This window comes from Larus michahellis, chromosome 6 (genome assembly GCF_964199755.1).
Source record: "Larus michahellis chromosome 6, bLarMic1.1, whole genome shotgun sequence".
Classification (NCBI taxonomy): Eukaryota; Metazoa; Chordata; class Aves; order Charadriiformes; family Laridae; genus Larus; species Larus michahellis.
The window spans coordinates 11,826,973-11,850,265 of record NC_133901.1 but is presented as its reverse complement, the minus strand read 5'-3'; the positions used below and the strand labels follow the sequence as shown (position 1 = coordinate 11,850,265).

Here is a 23,293-nt window from a genome sequence, read left to right as displayed (position 1 = left end):
AGACCTCCACACCCCTGCTACATGCCCCGCAGCCCCGCACACCCACCCGCCTGCCGCAACACCCCACTCGCAACACCAAAACACTCAACGCCCCCCCGCCTGCCGGCAAAAGCCTACAGCACCCAACAACCCAAAAAACCTCCACAAGCCTCCCACGTGCCCTGCAGCCCCACACACCCACCCGCCTGCCGCAACCACACGCGCACCTGCCCCCCCGACACAACCCCCCACCCGCAACACCAAAACGCTCAACACCCCTCCGCCCGCCGCCAAAAGCCTACAGCACCCAACATGCCACGCGCAACACTCCAGAAAACCTCCACACCCCTGCCACACGGCCCGCAGCCCCACACACCCGCCCGCTTGCCGCAACTACACCCGCACCTGCCCCAACACAGCCCCCCAAAATACTTACACACCACTCCCACACGCCCCGCGCCCTCCAGCCCCACACACCCACCCGCCTGCCGCAACACCCCACTCGCAACACCAAAACACTCAACGCCCCCCCGCCTGCCGGCAAAAGCCTACAACAGCCCAAAAAACCTCCACAAGCCTCCCACGCGCCCTGCAGCCCCACACACCCACCCGCCTGCCGCAACCACACCCGCACCTGCCCCCCTGCCGGACGCAACAGCAAAACGCGCAGCACCCCTCCGCCCGCCGGCAAAAGCCTACAGCACCCGGTATTCCCAGGCGGTCTCCCATCCAAGTACTAACCGGGCCCGACCCTGCTTAGCTTCCGAGATCAGACGAGATCGGGCGTTCTCAGGGTGGTATGGCCGTAGGCACCCCTCTGCCCCACAACAGCCCTCTCCACACCCACCGCCCACACCGCCCTCCCGCACTCACACACACCCCCACGCCCACAACAACGCCTCACACCACACACACACACACACAAACACACGCACAACACACGCACCTACCCACAACACACCTCACACAAAACAACACCCCACACGCAACACCCCGCAAAAAATACACACCCCTCACCACACGCACCCTGCCCTACACGCACACACACACACACACGCCTCACCCAACAACACACGCACCTCACACAACACAACACCCCACACACAACACCACTAAGTACTTACACCACACTCACGCACCGCACACGCCCTACAGCCCCACACACCCTCCCTCCTCCCGCAACAACACGCGCACCTGCCCCGACGCCTGCCACAATACCCCACTCGCAACACCACAACGCTCGCCAGACGCTCCGCCCGACGCCAAAATCATACAGCACCCAACACCCCAAAAGACCTCCACACCCCTGCTACACGCCCCGCAGCCCCGCACACCCACCCGCCTGCCGCAACACCCCACTCGCAACACCAAAACACTCAACGCCCCCCCGCCTGCCGGCAAAAGCCTACAGCACCCAACAACCCAAAAAACCTCCACAAGCCTCCCACGTGCCCTGCAGCCCCACACACCCACCCGCCTGCCGCAACCACACACGCACCTGCCCCCCCGACACAACCCCCCACCCGCAACACCAAAACGCTCAACACCCCTCCGCCCGCCGCCAAAAGCCTACAGCACCCAACATGCCACGCGCAACACTCCAGAAAACCTCCACACCCCTGCCACACGGCCCGCAGCCCCTCACACCCGCCCGCCTGCCGCAACCACACCCGCACCTGCCCCCCTGCCGGACGCAACAGCAAAACGCGCAGCACCCCTCCGCCCGCCGGCAAAAGCCTACAGCACCCGGTATTCCCAGGCGGTCTCCCATCCAAGTACTAACCGGGCCCGACCCTGCTTAGCTTCCGAGATCAGACGAGATCGGGCGTTCTCAGGGTGGTATGGCCGTAGGCACCCCTCTGCCCCACAACAGCCCTCTCCACACCCACCGCCCACACCGCCCTCCCGCACTCACACACACCCCCACGCCCACAACAACGCCTCACACCACACACACACACACACAAACACACGCACAACACACGCACCTACCCACAACACACCTCACACAAAACAACACCCCACACGCAACACCCCGCAAAAAATACACACCCCTCACCACACGCACCCTGCCCTACACACACACACACACACGCCTCACCCAACAACACATGCACCTCACACAACACAACACCCCACACACAACACCACTAAGTACTTACACCACACTCACGCACCGCACACGCCCTACAGCCCCACACACCCTCCCTCTTCCCGCAACAACACACGCACCTGCCCCGACGCCTGCCACAATACCCCACTCGCAACACCACAACGCTCGCCAGACGCTCCGCCCGACGCCAAAATCATACAGCACCCAACACCCCAAAAGACCTCCACACCCCTGCTACACGCCCCGCAGCCCCGCACACCCACCCGCCTGCCGCAACACCCCACTCGCAACACCAAAACACTCAACGCCCCCCCGCCTGCCGGCAAAAGCCTACAGCACCCAACAACCCAAAAAACCTCCACAAGCCTCCCACGTGCCCTGCAGCCCCACACACCCACCCGCCTGCCGCAACCACACGCGCACCTGCCCCCCCGACACAACCCCCCACCCGCAACACCAAAACGCTCAACACCCCTCCGCCCGCCGCCAAAAGCCTACAGCACCCAACATGCCACGCGCAACACTCCAGAAAACCTCCACACCCCTGCCACACGGCCCGCAGCCCCACACACCCACCCGCCTGCCGCAACTACACCCGCACCTGCCCCAACACAGCCCCCCAAAATACTTACACACCACTCCCACACGCCCCGCGCCCTCCAGCCCCACACACCCACCCGCCTGCCGCAACACCCCACTCGCAACACCAAAACACTCAACACCCCCCCGCCTGCCGGCAAAAGCCTACAACAGCCCAAAAAACCTCCACAAGCCTCCCACGCGCCCCGCAGCCCCACACGCCCACCCGCCTGCCGCAACCACACCCGCACCTGCCCCCCTGCCGGATGCAACAGCAAAACGCGCAGCACCCCTCCGCCAAAAGCCTACAGCACCCGGTATTCCCAGGCGGTCTCCCATCCAAGTACTAACCGGGCCCGACCCTGCTTAGCTTCCGAGATCAGACGAGATCGGGCATTCTCAGGGTGGTATGGCTGTAGACACCCCTCTGCCCCACAACAGCCCTCTCCACACCCACCGCCCACACCGCCCTCCCGCACTCACACACACCCCCACGCCCACAACAACGCCTCACACCACACACACACACACAAACACACGCACAACACACGCACCTACCCACAACACACCTCACACAAAACAACACCCCACACGCAACACCCCGCAAAAAATACACACCCCTCACCACACGCACCCTGCCCTACACACACACACACACACACACACGCCTCACCCAACAACACACGCACCTCACACAACACAACACCCCACACACAACACCACTAAGTACTTACACCACACTCATGCACCGCACACGCCCTACAGCCCCACACACCCTCCCTCCTCCCGCAACAACACACGCACCTGCCCCGACGCCTGCCACAATACCCCACTCGCAACACCACAACGCTCGCCAGACGCTCCGCCCGACGCCAAAATCATACAGCACCCAACACCCCAAAAGACCTCCACACCCCTGCTACACGCCCCGCAGCCCCGCACACCCACCCGCCTGCCGCAACACCCCACTCGCAACACCAAAACACTCAACGCCCCCCCGCCTGCCGGCAAAAGCCTACAGCACCCAACAACCCAAAAAACCTCCACAAGCCTCCCACGTGCCCTGCAGCCCCACACACCCACCCGCCTGCCGCAACCACACGCGCACCTGCCCCCCCGACACAACCCCCCACCCGCAACACCAAAACGCTCAACACCCCTCCGCCCGCCGCCAAAAGCCTACAGCACCCAACATGCCACGCGCAACACTCCAGAAAACCTCCACACCCCTGCCACACGGCCCGCAGCCCCACACACCCGCCCGCTTGCCGCAACTACACCCGCACCTGCCCCAACACAGCCCCCCAAAATACTTACACACCACTCCCACACGCCCCGCGCCCTCCAGCCCCACACACCCACCCGCCTGCCGCAACACCCCACTCGCAACACCAAAACACTCAACGCCCCCCCGCCTGCCGGCAAAAGCCTACAACAGCCCAAAAAACCTCCACAAGCCTCCCACGCGCCCTGCAGCCCCACACACCCACCCGCCTGCCGCAACCACACCCGCACCTGCCCCCCTGCCGGATGCAACAGCAAAACGCGCAGCACCCCTCCGCCCGCCGGCAAAAGCCTACAGCACCCGGTATTCCCAGGCGGTCTCCCATCCAAGTACTAACCGGGCCCGACCCTGCTTAGCTTCCGAGATCAGACGAGATCGGGCGTTCTCAGGGTGGTATGGCCGTAGGCACCCCTCTGCCCCACAACAGCCCTCTCCACACCCACCGCCCACACCGCCCTCCTGCACTCACACACACCCCCACGCCCACAACAACGCCTCACACCACACACACACACACACAAACACACGCACAACACACGCACCTACCCACAACACACCTCACACAAAACAACACCCCACACGCAACACCCCGCAAAAAATACACACCCCTCACCACACGCACCCTGCCCTACACACACACACACACGCCTCACCCAACAACACACGCACCTCACACAACACAACACCCCACACACAACACCACTAAGTACTTACACCACACTCACGCACCGCACACGCCCTACAGCCCCACACACCCTCCCTCCTCCCGCAACAACACGCGCACCTGCCCCGACGCCTGCCACAATACCCCACTCGCAACACCACAACGCTCGCCAGACGCTCCGCCCGACGCCAAAATCATACAGCACCCAACACCCCAAAAGACCTCCACACCCCTGCTACACGCCCCGCAGCCCCGCACACCCACCCGCCTGCCGCAACACCCCACTCGCAACACCAAAACACTCAACGCCCCCCCGCCTGCCGGCAAAAGCCTACAGCACCCAACAACCCAAAAAACCTCCACAAGCCTCCCACGTGCCCTGCAGCCCCACACACCCACCCGCCTGCCGCAACCACACACGCACCTGCCCCCCCGACACAACCCCCCACCCGCAACACCAAAACGCTCAACACCCCTCCGCCCGCCGCCAAAAGCCTACAGCACCCAACATGCCACGCGCAACACTCCAGAAAACCTCCACACCCCTGCCACACGGCCCGCAGCCCCTCACACCCGCCCGCCTGCCGCAACCACACCCGCACCTGCCCCCCTGCCGGACGCAACAGCAAAACGCGCAGCACCCCTCCGCCCGCCGGCAAAAGCCTACAGCACCCGGTATTCTCAGGCGGTCTCCCATCCAAGTACTAACCGGGCCCGACCCTGCTTAGCTTCCGAGATCAGACGAGATCGGGCGTTCTCAGGGTGGTATGGCCGTAGGCACCCCTCTGCCCCACAACAGCCCTCTCCACACCCACCGCCCACACCGCCCTCCCGCACTCACACACACCCCCATGCCCACAACAACGCCTCACACCACACACACACACAAACACACGCACAACACACGCACCTACCCACAACACACCTCACACAAAACAACACCCCACACGCAACACCCCGCAAAAAATACACACCCCTCACCACACGCACCCTGCCCTACACACACACACACACACACACGCCTCACCCAACAACACACGCACCTCACACAACACAACACCCCACACACAACACCACTAAGTACTTACACCACACTCACGCACCGCACACGCCCTACAGCCCCACACAACCTCCCTCCTCCCGCAACAACACGCGCACCTGCCCCGACGCCTGCCACAATACCCCACTCGCAACACCACAACGCTCGCCAGACGCTCCGCCCGACGCCAAAATCATACAGCACCCAACACCCCAAAAGACCTCCACACCCCTGCTACACGCCCCGCAGCCCCGCACACCCACCCGCCTGCCGCAACACCCCACTCGCAACACCAAAACACTCAACGCCCCCCCGCCTGCCGGCAAAAGCCTACAGCACCCAACAACCCAAAAAACCTCCACAAGCCTCCCACGTGCCCTGCAGCCCCACACACCCACCCGCCTGCCGCAACCACACGCGCACCTGCCCCCCCGACACAACCCCCCACCCGCAACACCAAAACGCTCAACACCCCTCCGCCCGCCGCCAAAAGCCTACAGCACCCAACATGCCACGCGCAACACTCCAGAAAACCTCCACACCCCTGCCACACGGCCCGCAGCCCCACACACCCGCCCGCCTGCCGCAACTACACCCGCACCTGCCCCAACACAGCCCCCCAAAATACTTACACACCACTCCCACACGCCCCGCGCCCTCCAGCCCCACACACCCACCCGCCTGCCGCAACACCCCACTCGCAACACCAAAACACTCAACGCCCCCCCGCCTGCCGGCAAAAGCCTACAACAGCCCAAAAAACCTCCACAAGCCTCCCACGCGCCCTGCAGCCCCACACACCCACCCGCCTGCCGCAACCACACCCGCACCTGCCCCCCTGCCGGATGCAACAGCAAAACGCGCAGCACCCCTCCGCCCGCCGGCAAAAGCCTACAGCACCCGGTATTCCCAGGCGGTCTCCCATCCAAGTACTAACCGGGCCCGACCCTGCTTAGCTTCCGAGATCAGACGAGATCGGGCGTTCTCAGGGTGGTATGGCCGTAGGCACCCCTCTGCCCCACAACAGCCCTCTCCACACCCACCGCCCACACCGCCCTCCCGCACTCACACACACCCCCACGCCCACAACAACGCCTCACACCACACACACACACACACAAACACACGCACAACACACGCACCTACCCACAACACACCTCACACAAAACAACACCCCACACGCAACACCCCGCAAAAAATACACACCCCTCACCACACGCACCCTGCCCTACACACACACACACAAGCCTCACCCAACAACACACGCACCTCACACAACACAACACCCCACACACAACACCACTAAGTACTTACACCACACTCACGCACCGCACACGCCCTACAGCCCCACACACCCTCCCTCCTCCCGCAACAACACGCGCACCTGCCCCGACGCCTGCCACAATACCCCACTCGCAACACCACAACGCTCGCCAGACGCTCCGCCCGACGCCAAAATCATACAGCACCCAACACCCCAAAAGACCTCCACACCCCTGCTACATGCCCCGCAGCCCCGCACACCCACCCGCCTGCCGCAACACCCCACTCGCAACACCAAAACACTCAACGCCCCCCCGCCTGCCGGCAAAAGCCTACAGCACCCAACAACCCAAAAAACCTCCACAAGCCTCCCACGTGCCCTGCAGCCCCACACACCCACCCGCCTGCCGCAACCACACACGCACCTGCCCCCCCGACACAACCCCCCACCCGCAACACCAAAACGCTCAACACCCCTCCGCCCGCCGCCAAAAGCCTACAGCACCCAACATGCCACGCGCAACACTCCAGAAAACCTCCACACCCCTGCCACACGGCCCGCAGCCCCTCACACCCGCCCGCCTGCCGCAACCACACCCGCACCTGCCCCCCTGCCGGATGCAACAGCAAAACGCGCAGCACCCCTCCGCCTGCCGGCAAAAGCCTACAGCACCCGGTATTCCCAGGCGGTCTCCCATCCAAGTACTAACCGGGCCCGACCCTGCTTAGCTTCCGAGATCAGACGAGATCGGGCGTTCTCAGGGTGGTATGGCCGTAGGCACCCCTCTGCCCCACAACAGCCCTCTCCACACCCACCGCCCACACCGCCCTCCCGCACTCACACACACCCCCACGCCCACAACAACGCCTCACACCACACACACACACACAAACACAGGCACAACACACGCACCTACCCACAACACACTTCACACAAAACAACACCCCACACGCAACACCCCGCAAAAAATACACACCCCTCACCACACGCACCCTGCCCTACACACACACACACACACACACGCCTCACCCAACAACACACGCACCTCACACAACACAACACCCCACACACAACACCACTAAGTACTTACACCACACTCACGCACCGCACACGCCCTACAGCCCCACACACCCTCCCTCCTCCCGCAACAACACACGCACCTGCCCCGACGCCTGCCACAATACCCCACTCGCAACACCACAACGCTCGCCAGACGCTCCGCCCGACGCCAAAATCATACAGCACCCAACACCCCAAAAGACCTCCACACCCCTGCTACACGCCCCGCAGCCCCGCACACCCACCCGCCTGCCGCAACACCCCACTCGCAACACCAAAACACTCAACGCCCCCCCGCCTGCCGGCAAAAGCCTACAGCACCCAACAACCCAAAAAACCTCCACAAGCCTCCCACGTGCCCTGCAGCCCCACACACCCACCCGCCTGCCGCAACCACACGCGCACCTGCCCCCCCGACACAACCCCCCACCCGCAACACCAAAACGCTCAACACCCCTCCGCCCGCCGCCAAAAGCCTACAGCACCCAACATGCCACGCGCAACACTCCAGAAAACCTCCACACCCCTGCCACACGGCCCGCAGCCCCACACACCCGCCCGCTTGCCGCAACTACACCCGCACCTGCCCCAACACAGCCCCCCAAAATACTTACACACCACTCCCACACGCCCCGCGCCCTCCAGCCCCACACACCCACCCGCCTGCCGCAACACCCCACTCGCAACACCAAAACACTCAACACCCCCCCGCCTGCCGGCAAAAGCCTACAACAGCCCAAAAAACCTCCACAAGCCTCCCACGCGCCCTGCAGCCCCACACACCCACCCGCCTGCCGCAACCACACCCGCACCTGCCCCCCTGCCGGATGCAACAGCAAAACGCGCAGCACCCCTCCGCCCGCCGGCAAAAGCCTACAGCACCCGGTATTCCCAGGCGGTCTCCCATCCAAGTACTAACCGGGCCCGACCCTGCTTAGCTTCCGAGATCAGACGAGATCGGGCGTTCTCAGGGTGGTATGGCCGTAGGCACCCCTCTGCCCCACAACAGCCCTCTCCACACCCACCGCCCACACCGCCCTCCCGCACTCACACACACCCCCATGCCCACAACAACGCCTCACACCACACACACACACACAAACACACGCACAACACACGCACCTACCCACAACACACTTCACACAAAACAACACCCCACACGCAACACCCCGCAAAAAATACACACCCCTCACCACACGCACCCTGCCCTACACACACACACACACACGCCTCACCCAACAACACACGCACCTCACACAACACAACACCCCACACACAACACCACTAAGTACTTACACCACACTCACGCACCGCACACGCCCTACAGCCCCACACACCCTCCCTCCTCCCGCAACAACACACGCACCTGCCCCGACGCCTGCCACAATACCCCACTCGCAACACCACAACGCTCGCCAGACGCTCCGCCCGACGCCAAAATCATACAGCACCCAACACCCCAAAAGACCTCCACACCCCTGCTACACGCCCCGCAGCCCCGCACACCCACCCGCCTGCCGCAACACCCCACTCGCAACACCAAAACACTCAACGCCCCCCCGCCTGCCGGCAAAAGCCTACAGCACCCAACAACCCAAAAAACCTCCACAAGCCTCCCACGTGCCCTGCAGCCCCACACACCCACCCGCCTGCCGCAACCACACGCGCACCTGCCCCCCCGACACAACCCCCCACCCGCAACACCAAAACGCTCAACACCCCTCCGCCCGCCGCCAAAAGCCTACAGCACCCAACATGCCACGCGCAACACTCCAGAAAACCCCCACACCCCTGCCACACGGCCCGCAGCCCCACACACCCGCCCGCCTGCCGCAACTACACCCGCACCTGCCCCAACACAGCCCCCCAAAATACTTACACACCACTCCCACACGCCCCGCGCCCTCCAGCCCCACACACCCACCCGCCTGCCGCAACACCCCACTCGCAACACCAAAACACTCAACACCCCCCCGCCTGCCGGCAAAAGCCTACAACAGCCCAAAAAACCTCCACAAGCCTCCCACGTGCCCTGCAGCCCCACACACCCACCCGCCTGCCACAACCACACGCGCACCTGCCCCCCCGACACAACCCCCCACCCGCAACACCAAAACGCTCAACACCCCTCTGCCCGCCGCCAAAAGCCTACAGCACCCAACATGCCACGCGCAACACTCCAGAAAACCTCCACACCCCTGCCACACGGCCCGCAGCCCCACAAACCCGCCCGCCTGCCGCAACACCCACTCGCAACACCAAAACACTCAACACCCCCCCGCCTGCCGGCAAAAGCCTACAACAGCCCAAAAAACCTCCACAAGCCTCCCACGCGCCCCGCAGCCCCACACGCCCACCCGCCTGCCGCAACCACACCCGCACCTGCCCCCCTGCCGGATGCAACAGCAAAACGCGCAGCACCCCTCCGCCCGCCGGCAAAAGCCTACAGCACCCGGTATTCCCAGGCGGTCTCCCATCCAAGTACTAACCGGGCCCGACCCTGCTTAGCTTCCGAGATCAGACGAGATCGGGCGTTCTCAGGGTGGTATGGCCGCAGGCACCCCTCTGCCCCACAACAGCCCTCTCCACACCCACCGCCCACACCGCCCTCCCGCACTCACACACACCCCCACGCCCACAACAACGCCTCACACCACACACACACACACAAACACACGCACAACACACGCACCTACCCACAACACACTTCACACAAAACAACACCCCACACGCAACACCCCGCAAAAAATACACACCCCTCACCACACGCACCCTGCCCTACACACACACACACACACACACGCCTCACCCAACAACACACGCACCTCACACAACACAACACCCCACACACAACACCACTAAGTACTTACACCACACTCACGCACCGCACACGCCCTACAGCCCCACACACCCTCCCTCTTCCCGCAACAACACGCGCACCTGCCCCGACGCCTGCCACAATACCCCACTCGCAACACCACAACGCTCGCCAGACGCTCCGCCCGACGCCAAAATCATACAGCACCCAACACCCCAAAAGACCTCCACACCCCTGCTACACGCCCCGCAGCCCCGCACACCCACCCGCCTGCCGCAACACCCCACTCGCAACACCAAAACACTCAACGCCCCCCCGCCTGCCGGCAAAAGCCTACAGCACCCAACAACCCAAAAAACCTCCACAAGCCTCCCACGTGCCCTGCAGCCCCACACACCCACCCGTCTGCCGCAACCACACGCGCACCTGCCCCCCCGACACAACCCCCCACCCGCAACACCAAAACGCTCAACACCCCTCCGCCCGCCGCCAAAAGCCTACAGCACCCAACATGCCACGCGCAACACTCCAGAAAACCTCCACACCCCTGCCACACGGCCCGCAGCCCCACAAACCCACCCGCCTGCCGCAACACCCCACTCGCAACACCAAAACACTCAACACCCCCCCGCCTGCCGGCAAAAGCCTACAACAGCCCAAAAAACCTCCACAAGCCTCCCACGCGCCCCGCAGCCCCACACGTCCACCCGCCTGCCGCAAACACACCCGCACCTGCCCCCCTGCCGGACGCAACAGCAAAACGCGCAGCACCCCTCCGCCCGCCGGCAAAAGCCTACAGCACCCGGTATTCCCAGGCGGTCTCCCATCCAAGTACTAACCGGGCCCGACCCTGCTTAGCTTCCGAGATCAGATGAGATCGGGCGTTCTCAGGGTGGTATGGCCGTAGGCACCCCTCTGCCCCACAACAGCCCTCTCCACACCCACCGCCCACACCGCCCTCCTGCACTCACACACACCCCCACGCCCACAACAATGCCTCACACCACACACACACACACAAACACACGCACAACACACGCACCTACCCACAACACACCTCACACAAAACAACACCCCACACGCAACACCCCGCAAAAAATACACACCCCTCACCACACGCACCCTGCCCTACACACACACACACACACACACACGCCTCACCCAACAACACACGCACCTCACACAACACAACACCCCACACACAACACCACTAAGTACTTACACCACCCTCACGCACCGCACACGCCCTACAGCCCCACACACCCTCCCTCCTCCCGCAACAACACGCGCACCTGCCCCGACGCCTGCCACAATACCCCACTCGCAACACCACAACGCTCGCCAGACGCTCCGCCCGACGCCAAAATCATACAGCACCCAACACCCCAAAAGACCTCCACACCCCTGCTACACGCCCCGCAGCCCCGCACACCCACCCGCCTGCCGCAACACCCCACTCGCAACACCAAAACACTCAACGCCCCCCCGCCTGCCGGCAAAAGCCTACAGCACCCAACAACCCAAAAAACCTCCACAAGCCTCCCACGTGCCCTGCAGCCCCACACACCCACCCGCCTGCCGCAACCACACGCGCACCTGCCCCCCCGACACAACCCCCCACCCGCAACACCAAAACGCTCAACACCCCTCCGCCCGCCGCCAAAAGCCTACAGCACCCAACATGCCACGCGCAACACTCCAGAAAACCCCCACACCCCTGCCACACGGCCCGCAGCCCCACACACCCGCCCGCCTGCCGCAACTACACCCGCACCTGCCCCAACACAGCCCCCCAAAATACTTACACACCACTCCCACACGCCCCGCGCCCTCCAGCCCCACACACCCACCCGCCTGCCGCAACACCCCACTCGCAACACCAAAACACTCAACACCCCCCCGCCTGCCGGCAAAAGCCTACAACAGCCCAAAAAACCTCCACAAGCCTCCCACGCGCCCCGCAGCCCCACACGTCCACCCGCCTGCCGCAACCACACCCGCACCTGCCCCCCTGCCGGACGCAACAGCAAAACGCGCAGCACCCCTCCGCCCGCCGGCAAAAGCCTACAGCACCCGGTATTCCCAGGCAGTCTCCCATCCAAGTACTAACCGGGCCCGACCCTGCTTAGCTTCCGAGATCAGACGAGATCGGGCGTTCTCAGGGTGGTATGGCCGTAGGCACCCCTCTGCCCCACAACAGCCCTCTCCACACCCACCGCCCACACCGCCCTCCCGCACTCACACACACCCCCACGCCCACAACAACGCCTCACACCACACACACACACACAAACACACGCACAACACACGCACCTACCCACAACACACCTCACACAAAACAACACCCCACACGCAACACCCCGCAAAAAATACACACCCCTCACCACACGCACCCTGCCCTACACACACACACACACACACACACGCCTCACCCAACAACACACGCACCTCACACAACACAACACCCCACACACAACACCACTAAGTACTTACACCACCCTCACGCACCGCACACGCCCTACAGCCCCACACACCCTCCCTCCTCCCGCAACAACACGCGCACCTGCCCCGACGCCTGCCACAATACCCCACTCGCAACACCACAACGCTCGCCAGACGCTCCGCCCGACGCCAAAATCATACAGCACCCAACACCCCAAAAGACCTCCACACCCCTGCTACACGCCCCGCAGCCCCGCACACCCACCCGCCTGCCGCAACACCCCACTCGCAACACCAAAACACTCAACGCCCCCCCGCCTGCCGGCAAAAGCCTACAGCACCCAACAACCCAAAAAACCTCCACAAGCCTCCCACGTGCCCTGCAGCCCCACACACCCACCCGCCTGCCGCAACCACACGCGCACCTGCCCCCCCGACACAACCCCCCACCCGCAACACCAAAACGCTCAACACCCCTCCGCCCGCCGCCAAAAGCCTACAGCACCCAACATGCCACGCGCAACACTCCAGAAAACCCCCACACCCCTGCCACACGGCCCGCAGCCCCACACACGCGCCCGCCTGCCGCAACTACACCCGCACCTGCCCCAACACAGCCCCCCAAAATACTTACACACCACTCCCACACGCCCCGCGCCCTCCAGCCCCACACACCCACCCGCCTGCCGCAACACCCCACTCGCAACACCAAAACACTCAACACCCCCCCGCCTGCCGGCAAAAGCCTACAACAGCCAAAAAAACCTCCACAAGCCTCCCACGTGCCCTGCAGCCCCACACACCCACCCGCCTGCCGCAACCACACCCGCACCTGCCCCCCTGCCGGACGCAACAGCAAAACGCGCAGCACCCCTCTGCCCGCCGGCAAAAGCCTACAGCACCCGGTATTCCCAGGCGGTCTCCCATCCAAGTACTAACCGGGCCCGACCCTGCTTAGCTTCCGAGATCAGACGAGATCGGGCGTTCTCAGGGTGGTATGGCCGTAGGCACCCCTCTGCCCCACAACAGCCCTCTCCACACCCACCGCCCACACCGCCCTCCCGCACTCACACACACCCCCACGCCCACAACAACGCCTCACACCACACACACACACACACAAACACACGCACAACACACGCACCTACCCACAACACACCTCACACAAAACAACACCCCACACGCAACACCCCGCAAAAAATACACACCCCTCACCACACGCACCCTGCCCTACACACACACACACACACACACACGCCTCACCCAACAACACACGCACCTCACACAACACAACACCCCACACACAACACCACTAAGTACTTACACCACACTCACGCACCGCACACGCCCTACAGCCCCACACACCCTCCCTCCTCCCGCAACAACACGCGCACCTGCCCCGACGCCTGCCACAATACCCCACTCGCAACACCACAACGCTCGCCAGACGCTCCGCCCAACGCCAAAATCATACAGCACCCAACACCCCAAAAGACCTCCACACCCCTGCTACATGCCCCGCAGCCCGGCACACCCACCCGCCTGCCGCAACACCCCACTCGCAACACCAAAACACTCAACGCCCCCCCGCCTGCCGGCAAAAGCCTACAGCACCCAACAACCCAAAAAACCTCCACAAGCCTCCCACGTGCCCTGCAGCCCCACACACCCACCCGCCTGCCGCAACCACACACGCACCTGCCCCCCCGACACAACCCCCCACCCGCAACACCAAAACGCTCAACACCCCTCCGCCCGCCGCCAAAAGCCTACAGCACCCAACATGCCACGCGCAACACTCCAGAAAACCTCCACACCCCTGCCACACGGCCCGCAGCCCCTCACACCCGCCCGCCTGCCGCAACCACACCCGCACCTGCCCCCCTGCCGGACGCAACAGCAAAACGCGCAGCACCCCTCCGCCCGCCGGCAAAAGCCTACAGCACCCGGTATTCCCAGGCGGTCTCCCATCCAAGTACTAACCGGGCCCGACCCTGCTTAGCTTCCGAGATCAGACGAGATCGGGCGTTCTCAGGGTGGTATGGCCGTAGGCACCCCTCTGCCCCACAACAGCCCTCTCCACACCCACCGCCCACACCGCCCTCCCGCACTCACACACACCCCCATGCCCACAACAACGCCTCACACCACACACACACACACAAACACACGCACAACACACGCACCTACCCACAACACACTTCACACAAAACAACACCCCACACGCAACACCCCGCAAAAAATACACACCCCTCACCACACGCACCCTGCCCTACACACACACACACACACACACACGCCTCACCCAACAACACACGCACCTCACACAACACAACACCCCACACACAACACCACTAAGTACTTACACCACACTCACGCACCGCACACGCCCTACAGCCCCACACACCCTCCCTCCTCCCGCAACAACACACGCACCTGCCCCGACGCCTGCCACAATACCCCACTCGCAACACCACAACGCTCGCCAGACGCTCCGCCCGACGCCAAAATCATACAGCACCCAACACCCCAAAAGACCTCCACGCCCCTGCTACACGCCCCGCAGCCCCGCACACCCACCCGCCTGCCGCAACACCCCACTCGCAACACCAAAACACTCAACGCCCCCCCGCCTGCCGGCAAAAGCCTACAGCACCCAACAACCCAAAAAACCTCCACAAGCCTCCCACGTGCCCTGCAGCCCCACACACCCACCCGCCTGCCGCAACCACACGCGCACCTGCCCCCCCGACACAACCCCCCACCCGCAACACCAAAACGCTCAACACCCCTCCGCCCGCCGCCAAAAGCCTACAGCACCCAACATGCCACGCGCAACACTCCAGAAAACCTCCACACCCCTGCCACACGGCCCGCAGCCCCACACACCCGCCCGCCTGCCGCAACTACACCCGCACCTGCCCCAACACAGCCCCCCAAAATACTTACACACCACTCCCACACGCCCCGCGCCCTCCAGCCCCACACACCCACCCGCCTGCCGCAACACCCCACTCGCAACACCAAAACACTCAACACCCCCCCGCCTGCCGGCAAAAGCCTACAACAGCCCAAAAAACCTCCACAAGCCTCCCACGTGCCCTGCAGCCCCACACACCCACCCGCCTGCCACAACCACACGCGCACCTGCCCCCCCGACACAACCCCCCACCCGCAACACCAAAACGCTCAACACCCCTCTGCCCGCCGCCAAAAGCCTACAGCACCCAACATGCCACGCGCAACACTCCAGAAAACCTCCACACCCCTGCCACACGGCCCGCAGCCCCACAAACCCGCCCGCCTGCCGCAACACCCACTCGCAACACCAAAACACTCAACACCCCCCCGCCTGCCGGCAAAAGCCTACAACAGCCCAAAAAACCTCCACAAGCCTCCCACGCGCCCCGCAGCCCCACACGCCCACCCGCCTGCCGCAACCACACCCGCACCTGCCCCCCTGCCGGATGCAACAGCAAAACGCGCAGCACCCCTCCGCCCGCCGGCAAAAGCCTACAGCACCCGGTATTCCCAGGCGGTCTCCCATCCAAGTACTAACCGGGCCCGACCCTGCTTAGCTTCCGAGATCAGATGAGATCGGGCGTTCTCAGGGTGGTATGGCCGTAGGCACCCCTCTGCCCCACAACAGCCCTCTCCACACCCACCGCCCACACCGCCCTCCCGCACTCACACACACCCCCATGCCCACAACAACGCCTCACACCACACACACACACACAAACACACGCACAACACACGCACCTACCCACAACACACTTCACACAAAACAACACCCCACACGCAACACCCCGCAAAAAATACACACCCCTCACCACACGCACCCTGCCCTACACACACACACACACACACACACGCCTCACCCAACAACACACGCACCTCACACAACACAACACCCCACACACAACACCACTAAGTACTTACACCACACTCACGCACCGCACACGCCCTACAGCCCCACACACCCTCCCTCCTCCCGCAACAACACACGCACCTGCCCCGACGCCTGCCACAATACCCCACTCGCAACACCACAACGCTCGCCAGACGCTCCGCCCGACGCCAAAATCATACAGCACCCAACACCCCAAAAGACCTCCACACCCCTGCTACACGCCCCGCAGCCCCGCACACCCACCCGCCTGCCGCAACACCCCACTCGCAACACCAAAACACTCAACGCCCCCCCGCCTGCCGGCAAAAGCCTACAGCACCCAACAACCCAAAAAACCTCCACAAGCCTCCCACGTGCCCTGCAGCCCCACACACCCACCCGCCTGCCGCAACCACACGCGCACCTGCCCCCCCGACACAACCCCCCACCCGCAACACCAAAACGCTCAACACCCCTCCGCCCGCCGCCAAAAGCCTACAGCACCCAACATGCCACGCGCAACACTCCAGAAAACCTCCACACCCCTGCCACACGGCCCGCAGCCCCACACACCCGCCCGCCTGCCGCAACTACACCCGCACCTGCCCCAACACAGCCCCCCAAAATACTTACACACCACTCCCACACGCCCCGCGCCCTCCAGCCCCACACACCCACCCGCCTGCCGCAACACCCCACTCGCAACACCAAAACACTCAACACCCCCCCGCCTGCCGGCAAAAGCCTACAACAGCCCAAAAAACCTCCACAAGCCTCCCACGTGCCCTGCAGCCCCACACACCCACCCGCCTGCCACAACCACACGCGCACCTGCCCCCCCGACACAACCCCCCACCCGCAACACCAAAACGCTCAACACCCCTCTGCCCGCCGCCAAAAGCCTACAGCACCCAACATGCCACGCGCAACACTCCAGAAAACCTCCACACCCCTGCCACGCGCCCCGCAGCCCCACACGCCCACCCGCCTGCCGCAACCACACCCGCACCTGCCCCCCTGCCGGATGCAACAGCAAAACGCGCAGCACCCCTCCGCCCGCCGGCAAAAGCCTACAGCACCCGGTATTCCCAGGCGGTCTCCCATCCAAGTACTAACCGGGCCCGACCCTGCTTAGCTTCCGAGATCAGACGAGATCGGGCGTTCTCAGGGTGGTATGGCCGTAGGCACCCCTCTGCCCCACAACAGCCCTCTCCACACCCACCGCCCACACCGCCCTCCCGCACTCACACACACCCCCATGCCCACAACAACGCCTCACACCACACACACACACACAAACACACGCACAACACACGCACCTACCCACAACACACTTCACACAAAACAACACCCCACACGCAACACCCCGCAAAAAATACACACCCCTCACCACACGCACCCTGCCCTACACACACACACACACACACACACGCCTCACCCAACAACACACGCACCTCACACAACACAACACCCCACACACAACACCACTAAGTACTTACACCACACTCACGCACCGCACACGCCCTACAGCCCCACACACCCTCCCTCCTCCCGCAACAACACACGCACCTGCCCCGACGCCTGCCACAATACCCCACTCGCAACACCACAACGCTCGCCAGACGCTCCGCCCGACGCCAAAATCATACAGCACCCAACACCCCAAAAGACCTCCACACCCCTGCTACACGCCCCGCAGCCCCGCACACCCACCCGCCTGCCGCAACACCCCACTCGCAACACCAAAACACTCAACGCCCCCCCGCCTGCCGGCAAAAGCCTACAGCACCCAACAACCCAAAAAACCTCCACAAGCCTCCCACGTGCCCTGCAGCCCCACACACCCACCCGCCTGCCGCAACCACACGCGCACCTGCCCCCCCGACACAACCCCCCACCCGCAACACCAAAACGCTCAACACCCCTCCGCCCGCCGCCAAAAGCCTACAGCACCCAACATGCCACGCGCAACACTCCAGAAAACCTCCACACCCCTGCCACACGGCCCGCAGCCCCACACACCCGCCCGCCTGCCGCAACTACACCCGCACCTGCCCCAACACAGCCCCCCAAAATACTTACACACCACTCCCACACGCCCCGCGCCCTCCAGCCCCACACACCCACCCGCCTGCCGCAACACCCCACTCGCAACACCAAAACACTCAACACCCCCCCGCCTGCCGGCAAAAGCCTACAACAGCCCAAAAAACCTCCACAAGCCTCCCACGTGCCCTGCAGCCCCACACACCCACCCGCCTGCCACAACCACACGCGCACCTGCCCCCCCGACACAACCCCCCACCCGCAACACCAAAACGCTCAACACCCCTCTGCCCGCCGCCAAAAGCCTACAGCACCCAACATGCCACGCGCAACACTCCAGAAAACCTCCACACCCCTGCCACACGGCCCGCAGCCCCACAAACCCGCCCGCCTGCCGCAACACCCACTCGCAACACCAAAACACTCAACACCCCCCCGCCTGCCGGCAAAAGCCTACAACAGCCCAAAAAACCTCCACAAGCCTCCCACGCGCCCCGCAGCCCCACACGCCCACCCGCCTGCCGCAACCACACCCGCACCTGCCCCCCTGCCGGATGCAACAGCAAAACGCGCAGCACCCCTCCGCCCGCCGGCAAAAGCCTACAGCACCCGATATTCCCAGGCGGTCTCCCATCCAAGTACTAACCGGGCCCGACCCTGCTTAGCTTCCGAGATCAGACGAGATCGGGCATTCTCAGGGTGGTATGGCCGTAGGCACCCCTCTGCCCCACAACAGCCCTCTCCACACCCACCGCCCACACCGCCCTCCCGCACTCACACACACCCCCACGCCCACAACAACGCCTCACACCACACACACACACACACAAACACACGCACAACACACGCACCTACCCACAACACACCTCACACAAAACAACACCCCACACGCAACACCCCGCAAAAAATACACACCCCTCACCACACGCACCCTGCCCTACACACACACACACACACACACGCCTCACCCAACAACACACGCACCTCACACAACACAACACCCCACACACAACACCACTAAGTACTTACACCACACTCACGCACCGCACACGCCCTACAGCCCCACACACCCTCCCTCCTCCCGCAACAACACGCGCACCTGCCCCGACGCCTGCCACAATACCCCACTCGCAACACCACAACGCTCGCCAGACGCTCCGCCCGACGCCAAAATCATACAGCACCCAACACCCCAAAAGACCTCCACACCCCTGCTACACGCCCCGCAGCCCCGCACACCCACCCGCCTGCCGCAACACCCCACTCGCAACACCAAAACACTCAACGCCCCCCCGCCTGCCGGCAAAAGCCTACAGCACCCAACAACCCAAAAAACCTCCACAAGCCTCCCACGTGCCCTGCAGCCCCACACACCCACCCGCCTGCCGCAACCACACGCGCACCTGCCCCCCCGACACAACCCCCCACCCGCAACACCAAAACGCTCAACACCCCTCCGCCCGCCGCCAAAAGCCTACAGCACCCAACATGCCACGCGCAACACTCCAGAAAACCTCCACACCCCTGCCACACGGCCCGCAGCCCCACACACCCGCCCGCCTGCCGCAACCACACCCGCACCTGCCCCCCTGCCGGACGCAACAGCAAAACGCGCAGCACCCCTCCGCCCGCCGGCAAAAGCCTACAGCACCCGGTATTCCCAGGCGGTCTCCCATCCAAGTACTAACCGGGCCCGACCCTGCTTAGCTTCCGAGATCAGACGAGATCGGGCGTTCTCAGGGTGGTATGGCCGTAGGCACCCCTCTGCCCCACAACAGCCCTCTCCACACCCACCGCCCACACCGCCCTCCCGCACTCACACACACCCCCATGCCCACAACAACGCCTCACACCACACACACACACACAAACACACGCACAACACACGCACCTACCCACAACACACCTCACACAAAACAACACCCCACACGCAACACCCCGCAAAAAATACACACCCCTCACCACACGCACCCTGCCCTACACACACACACACACACACACACACGCCTCACCCAACAACACACGCACCTCACACAACACAACACCCCACACACAACACCACTAAGTACTTACACCACACTCACGCACCGCACACGCCCTACAGCCCCACACACCCTCCCTCTTCCCGCAACAACACACGCACCTGCCCCGACGCCTGCCACAATACCCCACTCGCAACACCACAACGCTCGCCAGACGCTCCGCCCGACGCCAAAATCATACAGCACCCAACACCCCAAAAGACCTCCACACCCCTGCTACACGCCCCGCAGCCCCGCACACCCACCCGCCTGCCGCAACACCCCACTCGCAACACCAAAACACTCAACGCCCCCCCGCCTGCCGGCAAAAGCCTACAGCACCCAACAACCCAAAAAACCTCCACAAGCCTCCCACGTGCCCTGCAGCCCCACACACCCACCCGCCTGCCGCAACCACACGCGCACCTGCCCCCCCGACACAACCCCCCACCCGCAACACCAAAACGCTCAACACCCCTCCGCCCGCCGCCAAAAGCCTACAGCACCCAACATGCCACGCGCAACACTCCAGAAAACCTCCACACCCCTGCCACACGGCCCGCAGCCCCACACACCCGCCCGCCTGCCGCAACTACACCCGCACCTGCCCCAAAACAGCCCCCCAAAATACTTACACACCACTCCCACACGCCCCGCGCCCTCCAGCCCCACACACCCACCCGCCTGCCGCAACACCCCACTCGCAACACCAAAACACTCAACACCCCCCCGCCTGCCGGCAAAAGCCTACAACAGCCCAAAAAACCTCCACAAGCCTCCCACGTGCCCTGCAGCCCCACACACCCACCCGCCTGCCGCAACCACACCCGCACCTGCCCCCCTGCCGGACGCAACAGCAAAACGCGCAGCACCCCTCTGCCCGCCGGCAAAAGCCTACAGCACCCGGTATTCCCAGGCGGTCTCCCATCCAAGTACTAACCGGGCCCGACCCTGCTTAGCTTCCGAGATCAGACGAGATCGGGCGTTCTCAGGGTGGTATGGCCGTAGGCACCCCTCTGCCCCACAACAGCCCTCTCCACACCCACCGCCCACACCGCCCTCCCGCACTCACACACACCCCCACGCCCACAACAACGCCTCACACCACACACACACACACACAAACACACGCACAACACACGCACCTACCCACAACACACCTCACACAAAACAACACCCCACACGCAACACCCCGCAAAAAATACACACCCCTCACCACACGCACCCTGCCCTACACACACACACACACACACACACGCCTCACCCAACAACACACGCACCTCACACAACACAACACCCCACACACAACACCACTAAGTACTTACACCACACTCACGCACCGCACACGCCCTACAGCCCCACACACCCTCCCTCCTCCCGCAACAACACGCGCACCTGCCCCGACGCCTGCCACAATACCCCACTCGCAACACCACAACGCTCGCCAGACGCTCCGCCCGACGCCAAAATCATACAGCACCCAACACCCCAAAAGACCTCCACACCCCTGCTACATGCCCCGCAGCCCCGCACACCCACCCGCCTGCCGCAACACCCCACTCGCAACACCAAAACACTCAACGCCCCCCCGCCTGCCGGCAAAAGCCTACAGCACCCAACAACCCAAAAAACCTCCACAAGCCTCCCACGTGCCCTGCAGCCCCACACACCCACCCGCCTGCCGCAACCACACACGCACCTGCCCCCCCGACACAACCCCCCACCCGCAACACCAAAACGCTCAACACCCCTCCGCCCGCCGCCAAAAGCCTACAGCACCCAACATGCCACGCGCAACACTCCAGAAAACCTCCACACCCCTGCCACACGGCCCGCAGCCCCTCACACCCGCCCGCCTGCCGCAACCACACCCGCACCTGCCCCCCTGCCGGACGCAACAGCAAAACGCGCAGCACCCCTCCGCCCGCCGGCAAAAACCTACAGCACCCGGTATTCCCAGGCGGTCTCCCATCCAAGTACTAACCGGGCCCGACCCTGCTTAGCTTCCGAGATCAGACGAGATCGGGCGTTCTCAGGGTGGTATGGCCGTAGGCACCCCTCTGCCCCACAACAGCCCTCTCCACACCCACCG

General features: G+C 63.9%; 19 non-coding genes across 19 annotated transcripts; all 19 read right to left on the bottom strand.

The window, feature by feature from the left end:
• Window positions 1-671: 671 nt before the first annotated feature.
• LOC141745548 (5S ribosomal RNA) lies at window positions 672-790 on the bottom strand. Its single transcript, XR_012587825.1, has one exon. It is a non-coding gene; the product is annotated as a 5S ribosomal RNA (ribosomal RNA).
• Window positions 791-1,713: 923 nt separating this feature from the next.
• On the bottom strand, window positions 1,714-1,832 carry LOC141745547 (5S ribosomal RNA). The gene has a single exon (XR_012587824.1). It is a non-coding gene; the product is annotated as a 5S ribosomal RNA (ribosomal RNA).
• A 1,141-nt stretch (window positions 1,833-2,973) lies between these two features.
• LOC141745698 (5S ribosomal RNA) lies at window positions 2,974-3,092 on the bottom strand. The gene has a single exon (XR_012587969.1). It is a non-coding gene; the product is annotated as a 5S ribosomal RNA (ribosomal RNA).
• A 1,152-nt stretch (window positions 3,093-4,244) lies between these two features.
• Window positions 4,245-4,363, bottom strand: LOC141745546 (5S ribosomal RNA). Its single transcript, XR_012587823.1, has one exon. It is a non-coding gene; the product is annotated as a 5S ribosomal RNA (ribosomal RNA).
• Window positions 4,364-5,280: 917 nt separating this feature from the next.
• On the bottom strand, window positions 5,281-5,399 carry LOC141745596 (5S ribosomal RNA). Its single transcript, XR_012587870.1, has one exon. It is a non-coding gene; the product is annotated as a 5S ribosomal RNA (ribosomal RNA).
• A 1,148-nt stretch (window positions 5,400-6,547) lies between these two features.
• LOC141745545 (5S ribosomal RNA) lies at window positions 6,548-6,666 on the bottom strand. Its single transcript, XR_012587822.1, has one exon. It is a non-coding gene; the product is annotated as a 5S ribosomal RNA (ribosomal RNA).
• A 917-nt stretch (window positions 6,667-7,583) lies between these two features.
• On the bottom strand, window positions 7,584-7,702 carry LOC141745544 (5S ribosomal RNA). Its single transcript, XR_012587821.1, has one exon. It is a non-coding gene; the product is annotated as a 5S ribosomal RNA (ribosomal RNA).
• A 1,150-nt stretch (window positions 7,703-8,852) lies between these two features.
• Window positions 8,853-8,971, bottom strand: LOC141745543 (5S ribosomal RNA). The gene has a single exon (XR_012587820.1). It is a non-coding gene; the product is annotated as a 5S ribosomal RNA (ribosomal RNA).
• Window positions 8,972-10,422: 1,451 nt separating this feature from the next.
• Window positions 10,423-10,541, bottom strand: LOC141745630 (5S ribosomal RNA). The gene has a single exon (XR_012587902.1). It is a non-coding gene; the product is annotated as a 5S ribosomal RNA (ribosomal RNA).
• Window positions 10,542-11,590: 1,049 nt separating this feature from the next.
• LOC141745574 (5S ribosomal RNA) lies at window positions 11,591-11,709 on the bottom strand. The gene has a single exon (XR_012587849.1). It is a non-coding gene; the product is annotated as a 5S ribosomal RNA (ribosomal RNA).
• Window positions 11,710-12,861: 1,152 nt separating this feature from the next.
• On the bottom strand, window positions 12,862-12,980 carry LOC141745671 (5S ribosomal RNA). The gene has a single exon (XR_012587942.1). It is a non-coding gene; the product is annotated as a 5S ribosomal RNA (ribosomal RNA).
• Window positions 12,981-14,132: 1,152 nt separating this feature from the next.
• LOC141745542 (5S ribosomal RNA) lies at window positions 14,133-14,251 on the bottom strand. The gene has a single exon (XR_012587819.1). It is a non-coding gene; the product is annotated as a 5S ribosomal RNA (ribosomal RNA).
• Window positions 14,252-15,176: 925 nt separating this feature from the next.
• Window positions 15,177-15,295, bottom strand: LOC141745540 (5S ribosomal RNA). Its single transcript, XR_012587818.1, has one exon. It is a non-coding gene; the product is annotated as a 5S ribosomal RNA (ribosomal RNA).
• A 1,457-nt stretch (window positions 15,296-16,752) lies between these two features.
• LOC141745562 (5S ribosomal RNA) lies at window positions 16,753-16,871 on the bottom strand. The gene has a single exon (XR_012587838.1). It is a non-coding gene; the product is annotated as a 5S ribosomal RNA (ribosomal RNA).
• A 1,330-nt stretch (window positions 16,872-18,201) lies between these two features.
• Window positions 18,202-18,320, bottom strand: LOC141745539 (5S ribosomal RNA). Its single transcript, XR_012587817.1, has one exon. It is a non-coding gene; the product is annotated as a 5S ribosomal RNA (ribosomal RNA).
• A 1,457-nt stretch (window positions 18,321-19,777) lies between these two features.
• Window positions 19,778-19,896, bottom strand: LOC141745695 (5S ribosomal RNA). Its single transcript, XR_012587966.1, has one exon. It is a non-coding gene; the product is annotated as a 5S ribosomal RNA (ribosomal RNA).
• Window positions 19,897-20,819: 923 nt separating this feature from the next.
• LOC141745537 (5S ribosomal RNA) lies at window positions 20,820-20,938 on the bottom strand. The gene has a single exon (XR_012587815.1). It is a non-coding gene; the product is annotated as a 5S ribosomal RNA (ribosomal RNA).
• Window positions 20,939-22,092: 1,154 nt separating this feature from the next.
• LOC141745536 (5S ribosomal RNA) lies at window positions 22,093-22,211 on the bottom strand. The gene has a single exon (XR_012587814.1). It is a non-coding gene; the product is annotated as a 5S ribosomal RNA (ribosomal RNA).
• A 925-nt stretch (window positions 22,212-23,136) lies between these two features.
• Window positions 23,137-23,255, bottom strand: LOC141745636 (5S ribosomal RNA). The gene has a single exon (XR_012587908.1). It is a non-coding gene; the product is annotated as a 5S ribosomal RNA (ribosomal RNA).
• Window positions 23,256-23,293: the final 38 nt, after the last annotated feature.